Genomic DNA, 26,777 nt, shown 5'->3' with positions numbered 1-26,777 from the left:
GCTCTGAAATTCTATCTTTGAGATTAATCTTTCATCAGGCTTCTAGAATATATCATTTTCTTCTATATAAATATGTATAAGCCTTAGAACTGTCATAACCTCTGATTAACCTTTGCTTTACGGCTAGTGGTAAAGCTTAGAGTAATTGGGGTGTTACAGGGGGTCCTCTTTGGGCGTTTGTACATTGGTCTCTACTCTTTTGGGCGCTGGACGCCTAGAAGGGGGCAAGAGGATGGCGTTCGATGCCAGGTTTGGGCCTTTTGATTCGAAGAAAAGTATAGAATATTATATATTAGGGGAAAGCTCTAGAAGTCAGCTTTCTATAGCCATTGAGAGCCCTCCATTTGGACTTCTGTAGCTCCAGAAAAGCTCTTCTGAATGCAGGCAGGTCTGATCTGGACAACATATGCAGTGCTTTCTCTGTCTCTGAATCAGATTTCTGCTCCAGCTTCTCAATTTTAGCCAGAAAATATCTGAAATTGTACAAAAACACAAAAACTCATGGTAGAATCCAAAAATGTGAAATTAACACTAAAAGCTATAAAAACTTAATAAAAACTAAATAAAAACTACTAAAAACTATATGAAAATAACGTCTAAAAGCGTATAAAATATCTGCTCATCACAACACCAAACTTAAACTGTTGCTTGTCCCAAAGCAACTAAAAACATAGTAGGATAAAAAGAAAATTAAGATATAATAAATTTTTAAGTTTCAAATGAAGCTTAGTTACAATCAGATGAGCGGGACTTAGTAGCTTTTTGCTTCTGAATAGTTTTGGCATCTCACTATCCATTGAAACTCAGAGATGTTGGCGTCCTTAGGAACTCAGAATCCAGATGATATTATTGAATTTCCTAGTTAAGCTTATTTTGATTATTGAACACAGCTTTCAGAGTCTTGGCCGCGACCCTAAGCACCTTGTTTTCCAGTGTTATCACCGGATACAATAATGTCACAGACATTTTAATTGGGTGAACCTTTTCAGATTGTGACTCAGCTTTGCTAGAGTCCCCAGATAGAGGTGTCCGAAGTTCTTAAGCACACTCTTTTTGCTTTGGACCATGACTTTAACCACTCAATCTCAAGTTTTTCACTTGACACCTTCACGCCACAAGCATATGGTTAGGGACAACTTGGTTTAGCCGCTTAGGCCAGGATTTTATTCCTTTGGGCCCTCCTATCCACTAATACTCAAAGCCTTAGGTCTTTTTACCCTTGCCTTCTGGTTTAAAGAGTTACTGGCTTTTTCAATTTGCCCTCCTTTTCCTGCATATTTGTGCAGTAATAGATTTTTCTGCTTTATATATATATATATATAGTGCCACTTTTTTTCTTTCTTTTTCGCATGCATATAATTTTTTTTCTTTTGCAACATGCATTTTCTTTTGCTTTTTGCTGCTTTTTCTTGCTTCAAGAATCAACTTTCAGATTTTTCAGATTATCAATAATATTTTTTCTTTTTTTCCTTATTCTTTCAAGAGCCAACATTTTAAAATTTCAACTTCAAATATGCACTGTTTATTTCATACATTCAGAAAATAAAAGCAAATGACACCACATCAACATAATTAAACTAATCTTATTTTAAACTTGAAATTCATGCATCTCTCAATTATTTTCAAATAAAAATTTTATTTAAGCAAGGTGAGAGATATATGGAATATTTTACAACTTTTTAAGGCATCAATGCAAATGATCATGCAACTAGGACAAGAGAACAGATAAATAAATAGATAAAAACAGAAAAATAACCAGAAAGGGGTGTAAAGAGAATGAATCCACCTTTAATGGTGGCGTCTAGTACTCTTCCTTGAGGATCCAATGGGCTGCTTGATCTCTTCTATGTCATCCCTTTGCCTTTGTTGCTCTTCCCTCATAGCCCTTTGGTATTCTCTTATGGCTCTTTGGTCTTCTCTTATTTCATTGAGGGTAGTGGCATGTCCTTGATACTCCATCCTCAATTGCTCCATGTTAGTGCTCAATTCTCCAAGAGAAGTTTGCCATTGATCCCAATAGCTTTGGGGAGGAAAATACATCCCTTGAGGCATCTCAGGAATCTCATACTGAGGTAGTTGCACAGGCTCTTGTGCATGCTCTCTAGTTTAGTCCATCCTCTTCTTAGTGATGGGCTTATCCTCCCCAATGGAGACATCTCCATTTATGACAATTTCAGCTGAATTGCACAGGTGACAGATGAGGTGTGGGAATGCCAACCTGGCATTGGTGTGAGGCTTCTCAGCTACCTTGTATAGTTCTTGAGGAATTACCTCATGAACTTCCACCTCAGTTCCAATCATGATGCAATGAATCATGATGACTCTGTCAACAGTCACTTCTGACCGGTTGCTAGTAGGGATGATGGATTGAATTCCAACTATCCTCTAGCTATGTGCTTAAGATCAACCCTTCTTAACTAAATGTGCTTGCCTTGGGAATTTCTTTTCCACTGTGTGCCTTCTACACAGATATCTGAGAGCACTTGATCTAATCTCTGATCATGGTTGACTCTCCTAGTGTAAGGGTAAGGATCTCCTTGCAATAGAGGCAAGTTGAATGCCAACATCACACTTTCCGGGCTAAAATCTAAGATTCTTCCTCGGACCATGGTGATCTAATTCCTTGGATTTGGGTTCACACTAGTGTCATAATTTTTGTAACCGATGCATTAGCATAGAACTCTTGCACCATGAGAATCTCAACATCCTGAATGGGATTGGTTAGGACTTTCCAACCTCTTCTCTGGATCTCTCTTCGGATTTTCGGATACTCATTCTTCTTAAGCATGAAATAGACCTCAGGGATCACTTTCTTCTCAGCCACTACTTCATAGAAGTGATCTTGGTGAGCTTTGGTGATGAATCTCTCCATCTTCTAAGATTCAGAGGGATTGGCTACTGCCTTTTCTTTCCTCTTTCTGGAGGAATCTCCAACCTTGGGTGCCATGAATGGCAATGGAAAGAAAAAAAAGCTATGCTTTTCCAACATCCAACTTAAAACTTTGGTCGTCCTCGAGCAAAAATAGAAGAATGGAGAAGAAGAAGAAGAAAATAGAGAGAGGGAGAGGGAGAGAGAGGGCTCGGCCTTGTGGGTGTATTAGTGTATGAGAGGTGTGTGTATGAAGGGTGATGAAGTGGGGGTATTTATAGGAGTGGGTAGGGCTTGGGTTCGGCCATAGGGTGGGTTTTGGGTGGGAAATTTGATTTTGAAGTGGGTGGGTGTAGGTGGGAGTTATGATGGTCATGGGGAAGTGGTATGGATGTGATTGGGCTAGGGTTTATAGGGAAGTGTGAAAGTGAGTGAGGTAGGTAGGGTAGGTGAAGATGCTGTGGGACCCACAATTCCTAAGAGGATAGGGAATCCAAATTCTCTGCTTCTCTGCACTGGCATTTGAATGCCCAAGGGCTGCTCCCTGGCTGGCGTTCAACGCCAGTAATGCTCCCTTCTTGGGGCGTTGAACGCCCAGTGAGGACTTCCTCACTAGCATTCAACTTTGACACTCCATCCAGAGTACTCTGTTTTCACTGCTGTAAATTCTGTCTCTTGACTGATGCACATGATCATGACTCTAACAACTGAAAGAAAAATGAAAAATAAATGCAGTTGAGTAATGTTGGGTTGCCTCCCAGCAAGCGCTCTTTTAAAGCCACTAGCTTGACCTTTAGCTCCTTTTGGAGGAGAGTATGGGCTCAGATTTTTACCCTTTACAGTGAATTTCCTTCTTGTCCTCTCATGAATGAGCTCTACATGCTCCAGAGATAGGACACGACTCACTGTATGTGGTAGGATCAGGTTCTTAGTAAAGACAACTGTCATGCCAGGTGAGAGGTATTCAGTCGGAACTTTCTTGTCCTTCCAGCCTTTAGGTACTTTTATTTTAGTACCTTTGTGCTTAGAGCTTGTTGAGGGCTGCCCAACACCAAACTTAGAATTGATGTCTGGGGGCTCTATAAAGCTCTGCATAGAAAGAGAGGGTTGGCACACTAGGTGTTGCACAGTTGTCTCTTTCTTATCAGAGGGAAAATTAGGATTGGACATCTTAAATAAGATGTAGTCCTCTCCTAATTGGAAAACCATTTCTCCCTTAGCTACATTAATCAAAGCTTTTGCAGTAGCTAAGAAGGGTCTTCCAAGGATGACATAGTCATCCTCATCCTCTCCAATGCCCAAGACAATGAAGTTTACAGGGACGTAGTGATTTTAAACTTTAACCAAGACATCCTCTACTAAGCCATATGGCTTCTTCATGGTCTTGTCTGCCATCTCTAGTGAGATGTGTGCAGGTTGTACCTCAACGATTTCCAACTTCTCCATTACAGAGAGTGGCATAAGGTTAATACTTGACCCTAGGTCACATAGAGCCTTTTCAAAGGTCATAGTGCCTATGGTGCAAGGAATCAGAAAGCGTCCAGGATCTGGAAGCTTTTGAGGTAGCTCTTGCTAAACCAAAGCATGAAGTTCTTTGGTGAGTAGTGGAGGTTCTTCCTCTAGAGGCTTTATACCAAATAACTTGGTATTCAGCTTTATTAGAGATCCTAGGAAACGAGCAACTTGCTCTTTCCTAGTGTCTTCATCATCATTTGAGGATGAGTAGTTCAGAACTTATGCACTGTAGGAGTGCATTCAAAGGAACCTCAATTGTCTTTAGTGTTTCCTTTGGTTCTGGGCTAGAGGGTTCTTGAGTGGGATTCAGGCACTCAAAGGGTGTGCTTGAGCTGGCGTTCAACGCCAGTTCTGTCAACTGATTGGGTGTTAAACGCCCTTGCTGTCCACCCTGACTGGGGTTAAACACCAGTCTCTCTAGCATTCTGAGCGTTGAACGCCCAGTGAGGGGTTCCTCACTGGCGTTCAACGCTAGATAGCCTTCCTGTTTGGGTGTTGAACGCCTAGCCAGTGCTCCCTGGCTGGTGTTCAATGCCAGCTTTTCTTCCAGGATGGGCGTTAAATGCCCAGTGAGAGCTTCCTTACTAGCGTTTAATGCCAGGCTTGCTGCCATTGTGGGCGTTGAACGCCCAATGAAGGCTTCTTCACTGGCGTTCAATACCTTCCCATTCTCCTGTGTTTCGACCTCAACCTCCATGGTTATGGCCTTGTACTCTTCTCTGGGATTCACCTCAGTGTTACTAGGAAGAGTGTTAGGAGGAGTCTCAGGGATCCTCTTGCTTAGTTAACCAACCTATACCTCCAAGTTCCTAATGGAAGACCTTGTTTCATTAATAAAATTGTGGGTGGTCTTAGTGAGGCTGGAGACCACAATGGCTAAGTCAGAAAGGCTCTGCTTAGAGGTCTCCATATTCCCTTGAGAAGACGGGAATAGTGGTCTATTATTGAACCTATTCTGGTTCCTACCACCTTGGTTGTTATTGAAACTTTGCTGAGGTTTCTGTTGATCTTTCCATGAGAGGTTAGGATGATTCCTCCATGAAGGATTGTAAGTGTTTTCATAGGCTTCTCCCATGTAATTCACCTCCTCTATGGTGGGTTGATCAGGATTATAAGCTTCTTCTTTAAGAGAAGCTTCCTGATTACTGCCAGTAGTAGTTTGCATCCCATTCAGATGTTGAGAGATCATGTTGACCTGTTGGGTCAGGATCTTATTCTGAGCCAGGATGGCATTCAGAGTCTCAACTTTATAAACTCCTTTCTTCTGAGAGATTCCATGGTTTACAGGGTTTCTTTCAGAAGTGTACATAAACTGGTTGTTTGCAACGATCTCAATGAGTTCTCTGGCTTCTGCAGGTGTTTTCTTCAAGTGGAGAGATTCACCTGCAGAACTGTCCAATGAGATTTTGGACATTTTAGACAAACCATCATAGAACACGCCTATGGTGGACCGCTCTGAGAGTATGTCAGGAGGACATCTCCTGATTAGTTGCTTGTATCTTTCCCAAGCTTCATAGAGGGATTCACCTTCTCTCTGTTTGAAGGTTTAAACTTCCACTCTAATCTTGCTCATCCTTTGAGGAGGAAAGAACTTAGCTAGAAAAGCATTAATCAGCTTTTTCCAAGAGTCAAGACTCTCTCTAGGTTGGGCATCCAACCAGAATTTAGCTCTGTCTCTTAAAGCAAAGGGAAAGAGCATCAGCTTATAAATTTCAAGATTAACTCCATTAACCTTTACAGTATCACAGATCTGTAAGAACTCTGCTAAGAACTAATGTGGATCTTCCATTGAAAGTCCATGGAATTTGCAGTTCTGCTGCAGAAGAGAGACTAACTGAGGCTTAAGCTCAAAATTGTTAGCTCCGATGGCAGGTATAGCAATGCTTCTGCCATAAAAGTCAGAGGTAGGCATGGTGAAGTCACCAAGGACCTTTCTAGGATCCTCTTGTGGTTCGGCCATGTCCTCTAGTTCAAAACTTTCTGAAAGGTCTCTTTCAGAGTGTTGTGCTTTAGCTTATTGTAAATGCCTCCTTAGAGTCTTCTCAAGTTCAGGATCAAGAGTCAAAAGGGGTTCTTTATCCCTGTTCATGGTCATAAACAAGAAAAAAAAGAGAGAAAAAGAAGAAGACTCTCTATGCCAATAGGCAAGAAGCTACTCCTTAGAGTCAGAATAGAAGAAAGAAGAAGATGGGAAAGAAATCACAAGAAAGCTTTTTGTGCCCCTTGGATCAAAGAGCTTCCAGTGAGATGTGAAGAAAGAAGAAGAAGGGAGGTGGAAGATGAAAGAGAACAAGAATACTGTGACAATAGAAGGTAGGAGTAAAGAAGTATAAATAGAAAAAGTAAATAAGAATTAAAATATTTTTATTTTTATTTATTTAATTAATTTTTGAAAATTAGGTTATTAATTTAAAAAGAATTTAAAATTTAAATGTTAAATTTTGAAAATAGAAGAGAGGGAAAAGGAAGAAGTGTTCGAAAATTAAGAGAGATGAGAGTTAGTTAGGTAGTTTTGAAAAAGATGAGAGAGAAGAAGAGAGATATTTTCGAAAAATTAAGGAAAAGAAGAGTCAGTTAGGAAGTTTTGAAAAATAAAAGAGAGAAGACAAGATATTAATTAAGAAAAAATTAAAATAAAAATAAAAGATAAGATAATAAAATATTTGAATTTTAAAAATAAGATAAGATAAGAAATTAAAATGATTTGAAAAATATTTTAAAAAGATAAAATTTTGAAATTTGATTTTGAAAAAGATATGATTTTAAAATTTGAAATTTGAAAAAAGATAAGATAAGATTTTTAAATTTTGAAAAAGATATGATAAGTTTTGAAAAAGATAAGATTTTTGAAAAAAGATATGATTTTTATTTTTGAAAAAATTTGATTTTTGAAAACTTGACAACTAAGATATGATAAGATAAAAATTTTGAAAATCAAAATCTGAATTTTTATGGTTAATTTTCAAAAATTATGTTAAAAGATAAGATAGAAAAGATATTTTTTATTTTTAAATTTTATGATGAAAGAGAAAAACACAAAAAAAAAAAACACAAGACTTAAAATTTTTAGATCTAGCACCTCTTTATTTTCGAAAATTTTTTGAGGGAAACACAAAGGGATACCAAACTTAAAAATTTTAAGATCAAAACACAAAAAAAGACTCAAGAACACTTTGAAGACTCACAAGAACACAAAGAACAAAATTTAAAGACTTAAAGAACTCAATAACATAAAAAGAATACTAAACTTAAAATTTGACACAAGATTTAAACAAAAAAAAAGTATTTTTGAAAAGTTTTGAAAGGAAGACTCAAAGGTACACAAATTACCAAGAACATAAGCACAACGCTCTAACCAATTGAACACAAAAAAAATAAAAAATATTTTTGAAAAACTTTTTATTTTTTTTGAATTTTCGAAAAAATAGAGAAGGAAAAATAAAAATAAAAGACTCAACAAGAACACAAGACTCAAACAAAGAACAAAGATTAAACAAAGAAAAGAAAAATATTTTAAAAAAGTTTTTAATTTTTTTTCAAAAATTTGAAGAAGAAGAAAATAAAATTAAAAGACTCAAATAAAATAAAATAAATTAAATTACCTGATCTAGAGAGCAAGACAATCCTTCAGTTTGTCCAAACTCAACAATTCCCGGCAATGGCGCCAAAAATTTGGTAGCATGAATCCCCACACCTTTGTACTGTTGTACCAACAAGTGCACTGGGTCGTCCAAGTAATACCTGAGCAAGTCAGGGTCGATCCCACGAGGATTGTGGTTTGAAACAAGCTATGGTTATCTTGCAGGTCTTAGTCAGGCAGATCAAAAGGTCATTGGGTGGAACTTTTTATAAGAACTTGTTATATCAAATATTTGGATGTTAAGTAGGAATAAGAATAGGAATAGAGTTGAGAGTTGGAGTTGCTTTGTCTTTCTGAATTAACTCTAGTACTACTGCTCTCCTTGCTTGTGAGTGATTTCTTCAATGACAGGCTGTATGTGATTGACACTGGTTTGAGTAGCTACCAATACTCCTTCGAATTTGAACCCCAGGTTTAGTGTGGATCCATCTCTACTTAAGGGTGAAGCGCGTACAGTCCATTCTCCTTTATGATCCTACTCAAAACGCCACAGATAAGGTCGGATCTTTCGGATCAGAGAATGCTGCATCTATGTATTCTAGCCTCTACCACAGAGAAGTCCCCAACAAAATCGTGGATTAGCCGTCTGAGAGATGTATATTCAAGCTGTTGGTCGTCCTTGTCTGGTGATAGACGCATTTTGACCCAAGTAGACATGGGTGTTTGTCAGGAACGTTCATCTTAATGTGATGAACAGAGCTAATTGGTTAGATCATCCTATCCACCGCGATGAAGTACGAATATACATCTTAGAATTAATCAAACACGGATCAAAGAGAAACAGTAGTACTTTTATTAATTCATAGGACTCAGCAGGGCTCCTCCCCTCAACCTAGGAGTTTTAGAACTCATACTAAAGTAAAAATACAAAGCAAAAACGAAAATAGGACTGAATGGTGATAAAAGTCTTTGTGATTATGTAAAATACACTTTAAATACTAAACAGATGACTAGTAAAGGTAAAATAGTCTATTTAGTGCTAAAATTCACTTTTGAGGCCCACTTGGTGAGTTTTTGGGCTGAGATTTGATGAGATCCACGTGCTATGAAGTCTCTGGGCGTGGAGGGTCCTCTTTGGACATTTGTATATTGGTTTCTGCTCTTTTGGGCGCTGGACGCCTGGAAGGGGGCAGGAGGCTGGCGTTGGACACTAGTTTTGGGCCTTCTGATCCGAAGCAAAGTATGGACTATTATATATTAGGCGAAAGCTCTGGAAGTCAGATTTTTATAGCCATTGAGAGCGCTCCATTTGGACTTCTGTAGTTCCAGAAAAGCTCTTTTGAATGCAAGCAGGTCAGATCTGGACAGCATCTACAGTGCTTTCTCTGTCTCTGAATCAGACTTCTGCTCCACCTCCTCAACTTTAGTCTCTGTCTTCCTGTCTTTGTCTTCTAGACTCTATCTCTCAGTTTTAGTCTCCCTTCTAAACACAGTATTATAGTTATTATTTTAACTAACAAAGAACTATCCTCTTCATCAATTGCTAAAGACATAAGAAAATAGTCTTTTAAGATTTTGTCACAAAATTGTAAAATTTCATCTAAATTAAATAAATACAACTTCTAAATCTCATTATCTCGCATAATTATTCTACATATTATACATAATACTGTTAAAATTTAATCAACTTAAAATGATCAATGATTAAAAATTTTATACTATAGTTAATGAAACTTATCCCTCATATTTAGTACTATTCTTCATTGATATAAAATATCATGGAGAGCACATACCAATAGCTATTCTCTACATATTTTGGTCTTGAGATATTGTTAGAAGGTAGTCAAATAACAAATAACCTTCTGACATATAATATTGAAGCCTATGTGCTTGCTTCTTTAATGACATCATTAAATTTCTTATCCTCTTGTATCAATCCAAGAGTAAAATATGCATTTATATAAATAGTATGGAGTATTACTCTTATTGTCTTTATATCTCAAAAATTCATACATCTTCTTTGAGTATTTAAGAGAAGAGGTTGGTAATAATATTTAACAATTAAAAAAAAAACATTAGTTTAAATCTCATTTATAAGACAATTACATATTTATATAAAATAGGGTTAAGTATTTTTTTCGTCCTTAACGTCTTGGGTGAAAATCAAAATCGTCTCCGACCTTTTTTGTTCTTAAAATCATCCTCAACGTTATAAAACATTATAAAATCATCCTTTTGTCCATAATAATTTTTGAAATGACATAAAAACCCTTTCCTATTATCACTACACAGTACCCACAGTACTCCACCCATTACCCCCACCCCTCATTACCCCATCCCTTTCTAATTGAAACCAATGAAGCATGCAGCATATATTGAAGCCTTGGCATTTCCGACGCTCGTGAAATGAAGCGCTTTCCTCAAGAGGCGCCTTCGATACTTTGGGAGCTTTATTCCTTGTGCCTTTTGGCCAACGTTCAAACGCTCATTAGTGGCGCCCAAACGCCCAATTTTTCCTCTCCAAGACCATTCATAAGGGGCGTTTTAAACGCCCAACCTGGCACCCATTACCCCCACCACCCATTACCCCCACCCCTTTCCTTCAATATATGCTTCGCGGGTTTTCTCTTTGTCGTTGCGGGGCTTGTGCTCTGGTTCCTCTCCCGTCACGCTATGTTTTGTTGCGCCGCCATTGTTAGAGTTTCAACCGCTCCGTCATCGCTGGGCAAGGATTTCGTTGCTCCCCTAGGAAAATATTGTGTTTTTGGTTTGTCTTGGTACAAAATACAGAAAAAAAACAGTGTGTTTTGTGGTTTGTTATTGTTGCAATAGCTCTGTGTTTTGTTATTTCTTGAATTTTAGCCAAATTTCTATTCTGTCTATTCTTCCTTTTACTTGATTTTCTGGATTTCAATTTGTTCTTCATTCTTTCTTCTGTATCATTTTTCTTGGATTTAATTTTTCTTTGTCTCTGTTGTTGTTGATTTTGGGTAGAGTTAAGGTTAGACTTATAATGGTTTTGTTACAATAAGAGAAGAAAGGGCCAAGGCAGTGGAAGTGTGATGGTTAGACTTGTGATTGTTGCTGTTGTTGGATTTTTTATTAGCAATGGTGATGATGATGCAGAGGTTAGTGGTGAGGGTAGAGGTTAGTGGTGAGGGTAGGGAGGGTTTTTCAATTTTTGTTTAAGGGCAAAATTGTCTAAAAAAATATTGTTTATGGACAAAAGGATGATTTTATAACGTTTTGTTACGTTGAGGATGATTTTAATAACAAAAAAAGATCGGGAACAATTTTAATTTTCACCTAAGATGTTAAGGACGAAAAAAGTACTCAACCCTATAAAATATTTTTCTAATAATGTGGATAATAATGATAGAGTTTTATAGTGTATATAGCACCAAATTATAGAATAGTAAATAACCATAATACACAATCAATACCATTATAAACATGATTAGTTTTAAATTAAATTTTTAAAATTAAAAATAACTAAATAAATAAATAAATAAATCATTTTTAAAACTTATTCCTGTCTTGATTGAATTAATTAGTCATAATTGAAATTTTAAAACTCCTACTTTCATGTTTTTTTAATTTTATTTGGGATTTTTTATTTAAATTAAATAATTATATTATTTATGAAAATCTATAAAACAGAGACCATTTACGAAAAATGCACAACGTACCACATCTCGAGTACTGAGACTCAAAAGCATTTATGAGCATATCCCGGTGATTGAACACCCGAGATATGATACGTAACAACTTTAATGTATCCCGGATGCACCCAGGATATGATACAATTGGAGAAAAAGGTACTGGGTACCTAGATACACATATAGAATGTAAGAACCGGAACTAAATCAGTTGCTTGGATAAAATAAAAACAATCAATTATTTACCCGAAATAGGTTCGAAAATTTAGAAATGTTAATTGGAAAATTTAAAGGTGAGATTTGAATTTAGTGAATTTTTCTGAGTGGAAAAATATAATTTTTTGTGAAAAATTGCATAAAAATGCGTACTGATAAAATAGCCAACAGTAGCAGCTTAAGTCTGTCCGGTACTGCGAGAGAGTAATAAAAATTATAGAAAATCTTAGGAAAATATTTAGAGTTGAAAACCGTGCACTAGTTCTAAATATTTTGGCCCAAAGTTAGGCCAAATGAACAAAAAACGCTAAGCGGTTGGACCGAGCCCAAATTAGGCTCAAGCCCAACATATATAAACACAACTAATGAGCATTTCAGCTCATTTTTACCCTAATTTGGAGTGAGGGGCGCTGAATAGAGAAGAGAGGAGAAGAGGGTTAAACACTATTCATCTTCTTCTTTAATCACTCATATCTTGAGTTACGGTGCTCCGATTTACGTGTTATTTGTGGCCACACAAAGCTTTCGTTGAGCTCTTCTATTTTATCTAAATAAAGTGGTAAGAATCTCAAAATCCATGCTCCAATTTTCTAGCCTAATAGTTTTACGTTTTTAGGTTTAGTTTTGAAAAGATTTTGTGATTTTAGTTGTTTAGGTGCCATCCAATAATGGATTATTATTGGTTTGTGCCCCTAATACCATTTGATAAGGTAAGTCTCTTCAAAACCCTTGTAGTTTGATATTTTGGTTAGCCCTAGTGTTGATTTTGGTATATTATATGATGTTATATTGAGGTTTGGTGATTATTAGAGTTGATTTGGTTACTTGGAGCTTGTGGATTGAGCTTGGTGGCTTTGTTTTGGTGATTTTGTGTTGTATAAAAATCGACCAAGATATGGTTTCGGTTTTTTCAGGTAATATGTAATGTTTCGTAAAACTTAGGCTAGTAGCCCTTAAGATAGGATTGGACAAATTGTTGTAAGAATTTTATATATGGTATATGAATGATCATAAAGGTTGAATGAGTTTGTATGTGGTGGTATTTATATGTTGTTTGATGATGAGTATTAATGTTTATTGTGATGATAATGTAAGGAGCAATGATGTGGTTATGCTTGATGATGAATATTGAGGGTGATTGATGATAAATTTTGTTAATCATTAATGTGGTGATGAATTTGGACGAAAATAGATGTTAAAGGGAATTGATGATGATAGATGACAAATGATGTTTATGGATAGTTGAAATGTGTAAATTGTTGACATTGTAATCTTGATTTGAAAATTATTGATTTTGTTGAACTATAAAGGGAAGAGATGGAAAATTGAGTAAAATAGGTGTAAAAATACTTGAGGTATAATAGAATAGTAAATTGTAGTATGTGGTAGTGATTTGATGATGATTTTGAGCATGTTTAAGTTTGGTTTGAATTGAAGTTTTGGAAAACTAGAGCTTTATTAAATTTTGTAAAACCTTATTTTTTATGAACTTTGACAAAGCATAACTTGGCCTTTAGACCTTTGTTTTTGATGAAATTTGATTTAAATGAAAGTTGGGTCCGAGAGCTTTAAGACTCTAGAAGAACGGACAACAAATATTTTAAAACGAAAAAGTTATGCGCGTTTAAAGTTCGGTATAAAAATCTGAATTCTGCAGCTTTTAAAAATTTTCTATGTTTGTCAGGGCATGCGTACGCAGAATAGTGCACGCGACGCGAATGTTGGCCACTGCCAAGTGATCTCACATACGCAGGCACTGGCATGCGTACCTGAGCGTGTCATTTTACAGGCATGCATACGCGGCATGTTGCACGCGACGCGAGTCTCCTTTGCTGTATTTAGTAATCACGTACGCGGATGTAGCTTACATACGTGACCTTGGCCAAATGACACACATGCGTACGCCGACAGGGAGCTTGCGTATGCGAGACCCTTGTTTTGCTGAAAACTTATTTTCTTGCAATTTTAACTTATTCTCTAGCTTTCTAAACTTCTTTAAGTATTGTTTAAGACTCCTAACTAGTAATTAGACTTTGAGGCCATTGAGGTTGAGTTAAATGACTTAAGATTAGATCTTTCTGTTAAAGAGTTTAGAGGCAGAGACTTAGACTTGAAAAGTTCTGTGGATGGAATAACTTGAGTGTCTTAGCAGAGTGCTGAGATGAGAATAAATTGAGATATATGAATGATTGTAGTGGATGAGAATGATGAGATGAGTATTAATGGACTTGTGCTATGAGAAGTGATCACTGAGACTGAGTTATATACTATTGATATGTTGAGATTCGGTAAGTTGCTATACGCCTGGCAATGACGGTGGTTAATCCTGCTTGTCGAGGTAGCAGTGTCGGCATAGGGGCTGTGGCAGTCTCCCGCCTATGTTCAGATGCGAGGGCTGAGGTTGTATCCCACTCGCATAAGCTTTCTATCCATAAGAGTGAGTAGGGCACTATATCCCAGGATTGAAAGTGAGTCGGGCACTAGTATTAGTTAGAAATTCCTTAAACTAGATTACCCTGTTTAAGGTTTACTTTATTTATATTTCATTAAGCTTGAATATCTTGTTATTGATGCGAAGTTCTAGGATTGCCTTTGGCGTCCCAGAACCTTATATCTTATCTATTGGACACTGTTACTATACTGAAAATCTCTGGTTCTCACACCATATGTTGTTATTTTCTAGATACAGGTCGTAATCCACCTCGGTGAGTTTGCGAACATGGTGACAGAGCAGAGGATGGCTTCTCTTTTGTTTTATTCAGCTTTAATTTTGTTGTAGTTATTCTCTTATCTTTTGTATATCATAGTTATGCCTTAGAGGCTTTTGCTTTTAAACTTGAGAGATAGGAAGTAAGCCTTTTATAAAACTCTGTTGTATCTCTTGACTAGTCAGCCTAAACTCCGCAGGCTGTGTCTAGTTCCTTTTGTATATCATATATACATACTTTGTTTATCTTTTAGCTACTACCTTGTATCTTAGAGCTTTAATGTAAGGTTGTATATGTATTTGTTCTGTTTTTATCTTGCCTATGCATTTAGTCATCGTGTGTGAACAGTTCGCGCTTTGTAGTTCTGCTTTATGCGACTTTGAGCTTCTATTCCTTCATCGGGCTTCTAGTATTATTACTTCCTTCCATATATATTATTGTACAAGCTTTAGAACTGTCATGGCACTTTGTTATCCTTTGCTTTACGGCTAGAGGTAAGGCTTAGGATGATAGGGTGTTACACAGAGAAAAATGGGTCTTAGTACCCAAGATACGATTAGAGAAAGAACTGGGGTTACAATACCCGAGATAAGTGTATAGTGGGAAATGAGGTCACAATACTTGAGTTACGTGTCTAATTAAGTAGGTGTTTCTGCACTCTGTTAGATAACTAAGAAAAAAAACTCTATATAAGAAACTTTTTGGCTCAACCATTAATCATAATTCATCCATTTCTCTATTCTCTATCTTTAGCCTTATTTTTTGTACTGATGGACAGTAATCAGTTATTTCTTGTTGTAATTTATCCTAATGGGATAATATAAATGGCGAAGAAGGAGTGATTTTTGAGTCTAATTCAACTGTGAGGTTGCGCACTTGCCGTGTTAATTCTCTACATGCGCTACAGGCTGTCATACTGAGCAACAATGTTGGGAATAGGTTTCAAGGAGGTTGGGGCGGATTGCATATAAATTTTTGTGAACACTTTCGAGTGGTGGATTTACTAACAAGTTATTCTGGCTCGAAGTGGATAAGCATGCGAGGATAATTTTCGACGTACATGCTAGGCTAATGCCACAATATATAATGGAGTTGATCATCCACTCCTGCTGGCCTCACACGCTAATCACGTACCCTCCGAGCTAGTCTCCAAACATCATCTTTGGCATGCCTCTTTGCCTATGTCTATGATCTGGGGCATCTATTGGAAGGTCTAACTGATCTCCCTGTCCTGGGGCAATAGGGAGGATATCAGCAGGCGGTGCTACCACCCTCAGATTAGCAAGGATGTCATCCCCATATAAGAATCAAAATTGACATGCTCGCTACCACCATGTCTAGTACTCTTGTGTGGGATGAGAATTAGGAACCCTGTCAATGATCACCATGTTCTGTGGCTGGCTACTCCCCTCCAAAAGTCATACGAGTCACGCTGCACATCGGGCCACCACACGGCATCTTCCCTAGTCGTCTTGAATAGAAAATCGTCGACATTGACCAAACCTACTGGCCGATGCTGCTGCTCCCGAGCTGTCTCTTGACTCTCTCCACATGATGAAACTCCACAAAGTGGAAGCAGATGATCAGAACAAAAACTCTCCATGTATGAATCTCTCTAGCACTCCTAATCTAGTCCGTAGCAATCTGCTGTAACTAGGGATCCTCGTATGGTGTCCATCAAAATTAGAGAATCACATAAAGTACAATAATTAGATATGAAAGACCACAAACTGTAATAAAATAGCAACCAAAAACTACTACAAGAAAAATATTGAATACCATCAAATTTACCATCGGACGTTAGTGTCACATTTAGTGTCGGATTTTTCGACGGTTTCGACTGAAAATTCGTCTGACAAAATAATTATCGTTGGATTAATAATTATGTTACTAAATTCAACGATAATCGATGGTGGGAAACTTTCTATCATTAGCGCCACATTTAGCCTCAGATTTTACGACAAATTTTTTTTACCGTAACGTTGGTTTAGTGAAATACTGCGTATAGACGACAACAAATGATTTACCATTGGATTTGTTTGCCAGTAAATCCGATGGTAAAATTAGAATGAAATTCAAACACGAAATCCTTCTCCCTCACTTCTGTGAACTTTCTCTCTCTCTCTCTCTCTCTCTGTTGTCTCTCTGAAGCTGCCGTCGTCATCACACCATTGCCACCACTTAAAAGTTGCCATTGTCGCTGTCGTAGCACATCATCCTCACTACTGCTGGAGCTATCTCCGCCGCTACCACTGTTGGTGTCTGTTCCTGTCGAAGAAAGTCACCTTATCGCCATCATTGCCACCTTCTGACACCACCACGCTTTCACTATCAGAGATAATTTTCCTATAGTTTTTAATTTTTCCAGATTTGTTTTGTGAGTTTAGGATTTTGTTACGTATATTATTAAATTTTTTATTAAATTTGTTTAATGAAGTGAGTGATTAGGTTTTATTATGATAACTTAGTGTAAATAAAAATTGAATAATATTAGGTAGGTTAGGTAGGGTGAAATTAAAAGTTCATAAGTTGTTGGAAGATTAAGGTTTGTTATTATACCGTTTACTTTTGGTATGAAAGTTGTTAATTTGGTGAAATTAGAATTAGGTTTTAATTGATTATAATGTTGAGTTATATTTATTCCTTTTAAATTAGTTTTTGAAATAGTTTTACCTTGTGAATTTAAAAAGTTGTTTATTTTTATTAGGACGGTGTTATTTTCTCTGAGATCAATTGGAGTTTGCGTCTTTCGAAGTTTGTGCAGTCATATTCCAAGTTAATTTTTCTGTCTCTGAGTATAATAAATTGTTTAATTTTTATGCCAGACTTACTTTTTCTAGGATAGAGTTTTAGGATGGAAGTGAGAGAAGGTTGCTAATGGTGCCTTCTCGAAACTCTTGTTTGCTGGAAAATCATGGAGTAATAAGGGGTTGTACACTAGAAAGATTAGGATTTATTATTTCATTGAATTCGTACTTGTTTTTATTTATGCAAATGTGATAAATTTATTTGGTGGATGTCTTTGAATTAAGTAGAAGTTATACCGAATTTTCATTTAAATTATTTGAAATGTGTTTGGTTTGTGAAAAATTGTTTAATAAATTGTATTGTTAGTTGAATTCTAGGGTGTATGTGGCAAAATGATTCCAAGTCATCGTCTGTGGATGTATGATACGGATAACAGTGAACAGGGTGGGGTTAAAACCTGAGTTCTTTAAAGAGGTGGATAAGTTTGTTGCGTATGTCTTCAGTATAGAACCGTTTAGGACCCAAGGAGTTTCTAGCTGTCCGTATTATAAGTATCGACTAACTAAGTGTTTAGGACCTTCAGAGATAACACTTCACCTCTACCGTAATGGGTTCAAAGATGGGTATTGATTATGAACGGAACATGAAGAAATGGATGAGCAGAGAATCAATTGGTCTGCCTCGAATTCCAATAGGCATGTGGGTCAATCAACGAGAGTTCGAGTGGTTAGAGAACTATATATGGAAGAAATGAATTGGGAGGGTAACCAAGAGAGATATAACAAAATGGTATATGATGCAATTGGTGTTACCGATATGGAAGATACTGAGCATGAGCCTAACCCAGAAGCAAAGAGATTTTATCATCTATTAGAATCCGCTACGAAACTTTTATTCAATGGGTGTGTTCATTCGAAACTGTCTGTCTGTGTTAGAATGATGAGTATTAAGTTTGAGTAAAATTATACCCAAGAGTCTTTTGATCATTGGGCCAGCCTTTGCTACGAATTAGTACTTGTTGGGACTATTGGCAATCTCCGGAGTCACTACAAAGCAAAGAAGTTAATTTCAAAATTAGGGTTGAATTCGGTGAAAATCGATTATTATTTGAATGATTGTATGCTGTATTATAAGGTAGACGTAGACCTATTTGCTTGTATATTTTGTGATGCACCAAGGTTTCATGTCAAGAGAAAATAGATTGGTAAACAACGGAGAAAGAAAATTCTAAAAAAAAATGAATGCACTACTTGCCCTTAATCCCTAGGTTAAAACAATTGTATGCATTGATGAGTTCCACCCGTCACATAACCTGGCATAGTAACAACAGAGATGATGGTTTTATGACCCACCCGTTATACCGAGATGCTTAGAAGTACTTTGATCGAGTCCACCCTACATTTGCAAGCAAGCATAAAAACGTTAGATTAGCTTTGTGCTTTGATAGGTTTACACTGAACTCTATAACACGTACTCTTGTTGGCCTATTATGGTGACTCCTTATAGCCTACCTCGCAAAATATGCATGAAGGACCCATATATGTTATTAACTTGTATCATACCTAGTCTAAGTAATTCAAAGGCCAAAATAGATGTCTTCTTGGAATTCTTGGTGGATGAATTGATGGTATAGAAATGTATGATATTTCAACGAAGACAAACTTCCAATTGCATGCTGTGCTAATGTGGACCATTAACGACTTTTCTGCATACGGGATATTGTCAGGTTGGTTCACTTAGGGCAGAATGTCCTATCCTATTTGTATGGAGGATACAAAGGCATTTTGGTTGACAAATGAGGTAAGAATTTATGGTTTGATTGTCACTAAAGGTTCTTTGATATTGATCATCCTTTTTGGTGCAACAAGGACTTATTTAGGAATAATAAAACTGAACAAGAAAAGGCACCCATTAGGTTGAGTGGTTTGCAGACATCATGTCAGTAAAATCTCAAGGATTATCGATAACGGAGCAGGGTTGAGACTTCTGGGATATGTCAGGGAGCATAATTGGATGAAACATAGTATATTTGCCTTATTAGAAAGAAAACGTGGTTCATCATTGTCTTGACGTGAAACATGTTTTATAATATCATGCACACGGTAATAGATGATAAGCATACGAAGGATAACGATAAGGAAATGTTAGACTTGGTTGACATTTGTAGGCAGCCATATATGAGCTTAAAGAGACTTGAGGATGGCCGATGGGCTAAACCAAAGGCGGTGTTTGCTCTAACAAAGGACTAGATATAAAATGTTTGTAGGTAGATTAAGGGAATGAGGTTCCCTGATGGTTACACCTCTAACTTTGGTAGGTGTGCAAACATCTCACAGAATATGCTTGCTGAGTTAAAGAGTCATGATTGTCATGTTTTTATGGAGTCATTGTTTCCTATCGTATTCAGAGAAGCATTCCTAGCTAAAGAGACATCCGCATCTTGCTTCTTCTATTTTGAGTCTCATGTAGAGTCACATAGAACAAGAGTTGTAAGGAACGATGAGAGGGAAGAAGCCTCGTCATGTGTACCAACCTATTCAATATTTATTTTGGAAGGAGTTGCGATGGGCGTGGGTAGTGAATATTGATGCCATACATCTGCATGTGTTGCTTAACTGTAACTAGGTTTTACCCTACCTGAGGTGAGTTTTTTAAGTCTTTGTAAATAGTAGTAATTAAGATCATTATTTTTCATCCAATCAAAATTTTGATACATTGAAATTTCTTTATTTATCCTATTGTATCATAGGTTATTCCAAGACACAAATTCGAATACATCATTGAACAATTTTTCACATTGGTTCAGAAAATTTGTCAGAGTGTATCTAACTTACATAACAGATTGGAAACTAGTTGTACTTAGTTGGGGCCCAATAAATAAGGGTACAAATTACTCGATATACAATGTTAACGGATATCGATTCCATTCTTTATAATGGTTGGTGGGAAAGAAAATAGATAACACCGGAGTTTGGGTTCGTGGGAATACCAATAGTGGTCATTCTGATTGGCATGGTGTGTTGCACCATATAATTCTGTGATAGTTTTCTGTTGCACTATGTACAATGGTGCATATTTAAATGTGAATGGTATGATCCAAGTTCGCGAAAAAGAACACGAAGCACAAGGAATACAATATCACTGATGTAAATATGACCAGAAAATATAGACACTATGATCTTTTTATTCTACCTCAAGATGCACGACAAGAATATTATTTGCCTTATTCGGGGTCATGCAAGTCTAGTTAGGTGGTTGTGGTAAAGACTAAGCCAAGAGGTTGCATCGAGTTTGATGGGACAGAGGGTCAGGAACTTTACCAAATTGATGATCTAACTCCTTCAAAAATGGTGGTTGATATCGGTGATCCGATCACCCTTAGGTCAGATGTTATGGATGATGATGTAACACCCTAATTTTTAGAACCTCATGATCGCACTAAGAGTCCAAGCGTTACTTACCTTTAAACTTTTTTAGTTTATACTATCTTTATTTAATATTGAGCCTTTGCAAATACGAACCAAAACTTTAATTAAGAAGATGATATAGTTTTTACTTTTAATTATTTAATCACAAAGATATATATATATATATATATATATCCACATAGCATTATATACATAGACTTAATCAAAGATCCTCAACTACAAGTCCTACCCCTCTAAAAACCAAAACAATAAACGACGAGAAAAAAATAAAATCTAACAACTCAACTTGTAAACATAATCTTCTTTGCTCCTGTAGCTCTGCACTAAACCTTCGCACCTATAGATGAAAGGGGGGAAATAGGGGGTAAGAACTGGGGAGTTCTTAATAGGGTCGGGGGTAAATAATTAATTTCATATTATCGCAGTTCAGTTAATCGTAGCTTAACATAGGGAGCCAGAACAATAAGCAGTTATAGAGCTTCAAATATTAATAATTAATGAAAATCACAAACACACTCAAGCAACCACAAATAATTCACAACACCGAACCAAATGCAAAATGTACAAACATTGATGTTGCATGTCTATTCCTATCGCAGGTAATGAGCTCATTTGTCGGTCTCGACTCACACCCGATGCAATCCAACTCACAAGTCGGATAAGGCATTCCAGCGACATAACCTCTGCAAGTTTCTACTTCTTGTAGGCGCTGATTCTCCAGCTGAAGTATGTCGAACATGACCTCTACAAGTACTTGCAGGCGTTGATTCTCCAGCTGAAGCATGTGACCCCTTCTCCTGGAAGCCATTCCATATTTACGGGTGTCCCCGCGCAATCATTCTCATACAAAGCCCACGACTTAATATTTTCACATCGGCACCATAACTATTTACTTTCTGTCACCCTCTCTTAACCTTTCAATCATTCTCACAGCCTGTGGCGGACAGTCTTTTAAAGCTTTTTCTTTATCTTTTGCCCTCTTCTCTATTGTGGCAGAGATCCCTTTAGTTAATATATTCTTTTAATTCTTTTATTCTTTGTTATTTATTGAATTATATTTTGACTTAACTCAGGAACCTTTGTCTGAGTTTGTCTTCCAGTGGCATAACCTTCGTAAGCAACCTTTGTCTTACAGGTGCGACTCTCTTGAGCCGATGTATGCAAACATAATCTCTATAAGCGACCTCGATCTTACAGGTGAAGATCTCTCTAGCTAATGTATGTATTGATAACATCTGTAAGCAACCTTTGTCTTATAAGTGCGACCATCTCCTAGATTGGCCGATGTATCTCTCGAAAGCGAATCTCGGTGGATTCACCACCATATCCCTGCTTATCTCATTTTCTGTTCGTTCTTTCTTTCTTCTCTTTCTTATCATTCCACAATATAAATTATCTTTGCATTATTCTCTCGCCTTTTCCTAAGTCTCTTATGGAAAGAGAATCAAGATTCTTAATTTTGATTTGTCTTTCTAAAACTTTTAGGACAATTCTCTGCTTACACTTTTAGTATATCATAACTAAAATAATATCTTTTAAATAAAATAATAATATATTATATTGATACAAGTAATGCTAATATTAGTAATAAAAGAAGTAATAGTATTATTATTTTATTATTCAAAACTTATTAGTTTAAACTTCAAATGATTTTATTACTTAAACTTATTAATTTAAGCTTTTATGAATTATTCTTTAACTCAGAGCTTTTGAAATATTTATATTTTTTCTCCAACACATTTTTACAAATTACTAAAATATCTTTACATATATTATAATCACCAAATTATCCTTGTATCTTTTATAAAATAACCATTTTGTCCCTAAACTTCTTACTTTTTATCCAAAATATCCCAAAACTTATATAATTACAAATCTAACTTCGATTTTTATTAAAATACTATTCTAACCTCAAAAATAAATTTTATTTCCATGATTATACTTTTACCAAGGAACCGAACCCCATTCCCAAAATTTTTCAAGTTTCTGCTTCATTTTTTAAGTCCATTTTTGAGCTTTACGGTTACTGACTTTTCATAATTTTTAATTTAGTCTCTCGACCATCAGACCTCATCAATATTTTCCAGTATTTTCACATAAAATAGCCCCAAGATTCACTTAAAAGAGTTCAGGGGCTGAATCCACCAAGGCCAAACTATAATCTAAAAAATAACAATAATTCAACTAAGTTCAACATAAAACTCAATCAAACTCAATAATAATCAATCAAACCAACATTCACTTATCAAATTCACATTTAATTATTATAAAATTACTATACCCTACCTCCATACAAAATCAAAACAACGAAAACTCCGAAGAAACTTTTTGATCGGGTTGCTGAAGAAGAAAACATCAGAAATCGTTTGTGCCTCCTGGAACTCCAATTGGCCGAACTCAAGGGGAAGATGAGCTATGTGATGGCGAAAAATTGAATTCGCACAAACTAACAGGCAAGTATACCGGATCGCATCAAGTAGTAAAACTCACAAGAGTGAGGTCGATCCTACAGGGATTGATGGATCAAGCAACTTTAGTGAGGTGATATGTCTAGTTAAGCAAAATATTGAAAGAGTTGGTGAAAATTGATTAACAGAATGTAAATTGCAGGGAATGTAAAGTGCTGAATGTAAATTAACAGAAACTTAAATAGCAAGAAACTTAAATTGCATGAAAAATAAATTGCTGGAAATGTAAATGGGGCTTTGGGTGCAAGGAAATTAAAGAGAGCAGTAAATCAAGCAATTGAAATGAACTCAAGGACAATTAACAAAAGGAAAGATTCATTAGAGATTAGAGATATCATAATCCATCATGAATCAAATGGGTTTCAACTTCTTTCTCAATCATATGAGTAGATCTATGGCGGATTAAAATTGATTGGATCCCAATTCCTTGGCAACCCAATCTCTCTAATCACAATCAATCTTGCCAATTCCTTTATCTAATTGTCATGAGAAGAGGTTAAGCATGTTCTCTTATCCATAAGCCCCACTAATTCTCAAGACCTCAATTCCTCCCAAATAGTGTTGGTCAAGAGAATTGTGAAAGATAGAGCCTCAATTCTAATGCTCATGATTCCCCTTTCGAGTCTCACACAAGCATTCAATAGATTCAAACCCCCTTCTGGAGTGAATAAATCTTAGTCAAAACAGAGGATATCCTATAGCTACCTAAGCGAATTGAGAATAAGAAGAAGTTCACTCAATCATGTGAATTATAATAGAGCTCCTCTCCTAATGAAGTTGGGGTTTAATTGATCATCGCTCTAAGAACACTTGCAGAAAATTTAAATTGCATGAAAGTAAATCAAGCTTAATAGGAACAGAAATGTAAAATTGGCAGAAAGGTAGAAGTGCAGGAAATTAAAATTGCATAAAGGAAATGGAATTCAATACAAACTACAATGTAAAAATGGCAGAAAAGAAAAGTGTATACAACTAAAAAAAATCCTACACTACATTCCCCTGGAGTCTCTAATCCTCCAGGTGCCAGAGCCCCCTATTCTACTCCTACTCCTACTGCAGCCTTCTACTAGAACCCCCTTACTAACTTAAACTCAAGGCTATTTATACACTTTCTTCATTTAGTCTTCAAGTACATGGACTGGGCCCTTTGGCCTCTGTTGAAGCTAGTTGGGAGTGACCTTTAGTAAAGTTGATGAGGACGTTTGAAAGTTAACGTTCATACTCTGCATGGGTGCCAATTTGTATTGAAGTTGAAGTTCACATTGGAGTTCAATGTTTGAGCTCAAACGTTGGGTCAAACTTTGCCAAACAAGGCTGGGACGTTGGCCCTGAAGTTTAACCCAGTGTTGGACTCAACGTTGGACCTAATGTTGGAGTATCAACGTTTGCTCATCCACGCGTACGAGTGACCCACGCGTACGCGTCACTTCACGATTTTTCAACTCCAAAACTTGAAATTTGTCGAGCACGTTAGGGGTAACATTGGACCACCAACGTTCCCTCCAACGTTGGCACCCCTCTACCTTAACGTTGCTAACAACGTTCGGGCACTAACTTTGGCTCCAACGTTGCACCATAGGAGTAGTTGGAGGCATAGTTGGAGGTCTAACTATGGCTCCAACTATGGCCTCTTGAATGAGTAGTTTGAGGTCCAACTATGGCTCCAACTATGGTCTCTTGAATGAGTAGTTGGAGGCATAGTTGGAGGTCCAACTATGGCTCCAACTATGGGCTTCCTCATTGCAACGTTTAAGGTGACGTTTGAGGTCCAACTTTGGGCTCAAACGTTGCCTCTTGCTTATAGTTTGAGTTATAGTTGGAGGTCCAACTATGACTCCAACTATGCACCTTTCTTGGCCAACGTTTGAGGCATAATTGGAGGTCCAACTTTGGCTCTAACTATGCATCTCTTTGAGCATAACGTTTGAGGCAACGTTGGAGCACCAACTTTGGCTCCAACGTTGGTCTCTTTTCCTCTTCATCAATGTTTCTAATTTCATGCTCCACTATAGACTATTAAACATGGTTGGAAAGCTCTAAATGTCAGCTTTCTAACCCAACTAGAAGCACCTCAATTGGATATCTGTAACTCAAGTTATGCTCCTTTGAAGGGGACAGGGTCACTGGAGTTGGTGTGCAACATTTGAGGCAACGTTGGCACACCAACGTTTACACCAACGTTGGTAACAACGCCAGATTCTGAAGCTCAAACTTATTGTCCATGATGCACGGAAACTTGTCTCTCAATAATTTTCCCTCGGCAAGTATACCGAATTGTCGTCAAGTAAAAACTCACAATAGAGTGAGGTTAAATCCCACAGGGATTGATTGGTCAAGCAATTTTAATTGGAGGAATGTTCTAGTTGAGCTAAGCAGAATTTGATTTGAGAGTTGCAGGAAATTAAATGGCGGAAAAGTAAATAACAGAAAGTGTAAATGCTGGAATTAAAGATCAAAATGTAAATCGCGGAAAGTAAATTGCAGAATCTTAAATGGGGATTTGGGGAAATGAACATAAAAGTAAATGGCAGAAAGTAAAGAGAATGGGTAAGATCAGAAATGGGGGATTCATTGGGCTCATGAGATGTTGTATTCTCCGGATCAAGTTCATTTTCATCTCTTCCTCAATCAATGCATTCATTGATCACCTTGGCAATATTAAGTGATTGAATTCCAATTCCTTGGTAATTCAATCTCTCAAATCTTGATCAATAGCCAATTCCTTGGTCTAATTGCTCATGAGAAGAGATGAAGAGTGGTCACTGATTATACTACATGTATTTCCAAATCAAAGTGTTGGTAGGATTATATGTCACTATATCCATCCAAACCCCAATTTGGTCAAACATGAGAAAGCATTTCTAGCATGATCTCTTCATTCCTCTTTCAAGGTTTCGAAGAGATCCAAGTATGAATAGCTTCTTTTCCAAGACAACTACCCAATTGGATGAAGATTGAAAGCTTTCTAGTAAAATCAAGAGAAAAGAAAGAAGAAGAATAATAAAAACTATTATTGATCCATCAAATTACAACAGAGCTCCCTAACCCAATGAAAGGGGTTTAGTTGTTCATAGCTCTGGGAATGGAAAGCAAAGATGGAGAATACATTCTGAAAGTAAAACTAGAAGTTGCAGAGAAAGTAAAATTATACAGAGAGTAGTTCTCCCAATGCCCTAAGCTCTCTCTCTAGTTCAAAACTACTCCTATATGTACTACTCTTCTGATCTTCTAGTTGGCTCTTCAAGTTTTTGGATATGGGCCTTTGGATCTTGAGTTTGAAGCAGTTTGGAATCTTCAGTGGGCTCAGCTTTACTTGCAGAGAAAGTGTGAAGTAGGCATGGACTTTAGCTAGGACGTTAGTGGCGTTAACGTTAAGTGAAAATGTGGGTTCGAGAACGTTAGTGACGATCACCTTTTTCACTAACGTTCCTAGCCTAAGATGGTTCACGTTAACTTCAACGTTAGTGGCACTAACGTGACCACTAACGTTGCCTCTTAGTCCATCGCAAGCGTTATTGGCGTTTACCTTTGCCAATAACGTTGCTCTTAGCCCCCTTTTCTCACGTTAGAGTCCACATTAGTATAA

General features: G+C 36.8%; 1 non-coding gene across 1 annotated transcript; it reads left to right on the top strand.

The window, feature by feature from the left end:
* Positions 1–5,844: 5,844 nt before the first annotated feature.
* LOC112745654 (small nucleolar RNA R71) lies at positions 5,845–5,951 on the top strand. The gene has a single exon (XR_003173571.1). It is a non-coding gene; the product is annotated as a small nucleolar RNA R71 (small nucleolar RNA).
* Positions 5,952–26,777: the final 20,826 nt, after the last annotated feature.

The sequence above is a fragment of the Arachis hypogaea genome, chromosome 14 (assembly GCF_003086295.3).
Source record: "Arachis hypogaea cultivar Tifrunner chromosome 14, arahy.Tifrunner.gnm2.J5K5, whole genome shotgun sequence".
Lineage (NCBI taxonomy): Eukaryota > Viridiplantae > Streptophyta > Magnoliopsida > Fabales > Fabaceae > Arachis > Arachis hypogaea.
The sequence above is the reverse complement of the archived record's forward strand: the minus strand, read 5'-3'. Positions and strand labels throughout refer to the sequence as shown.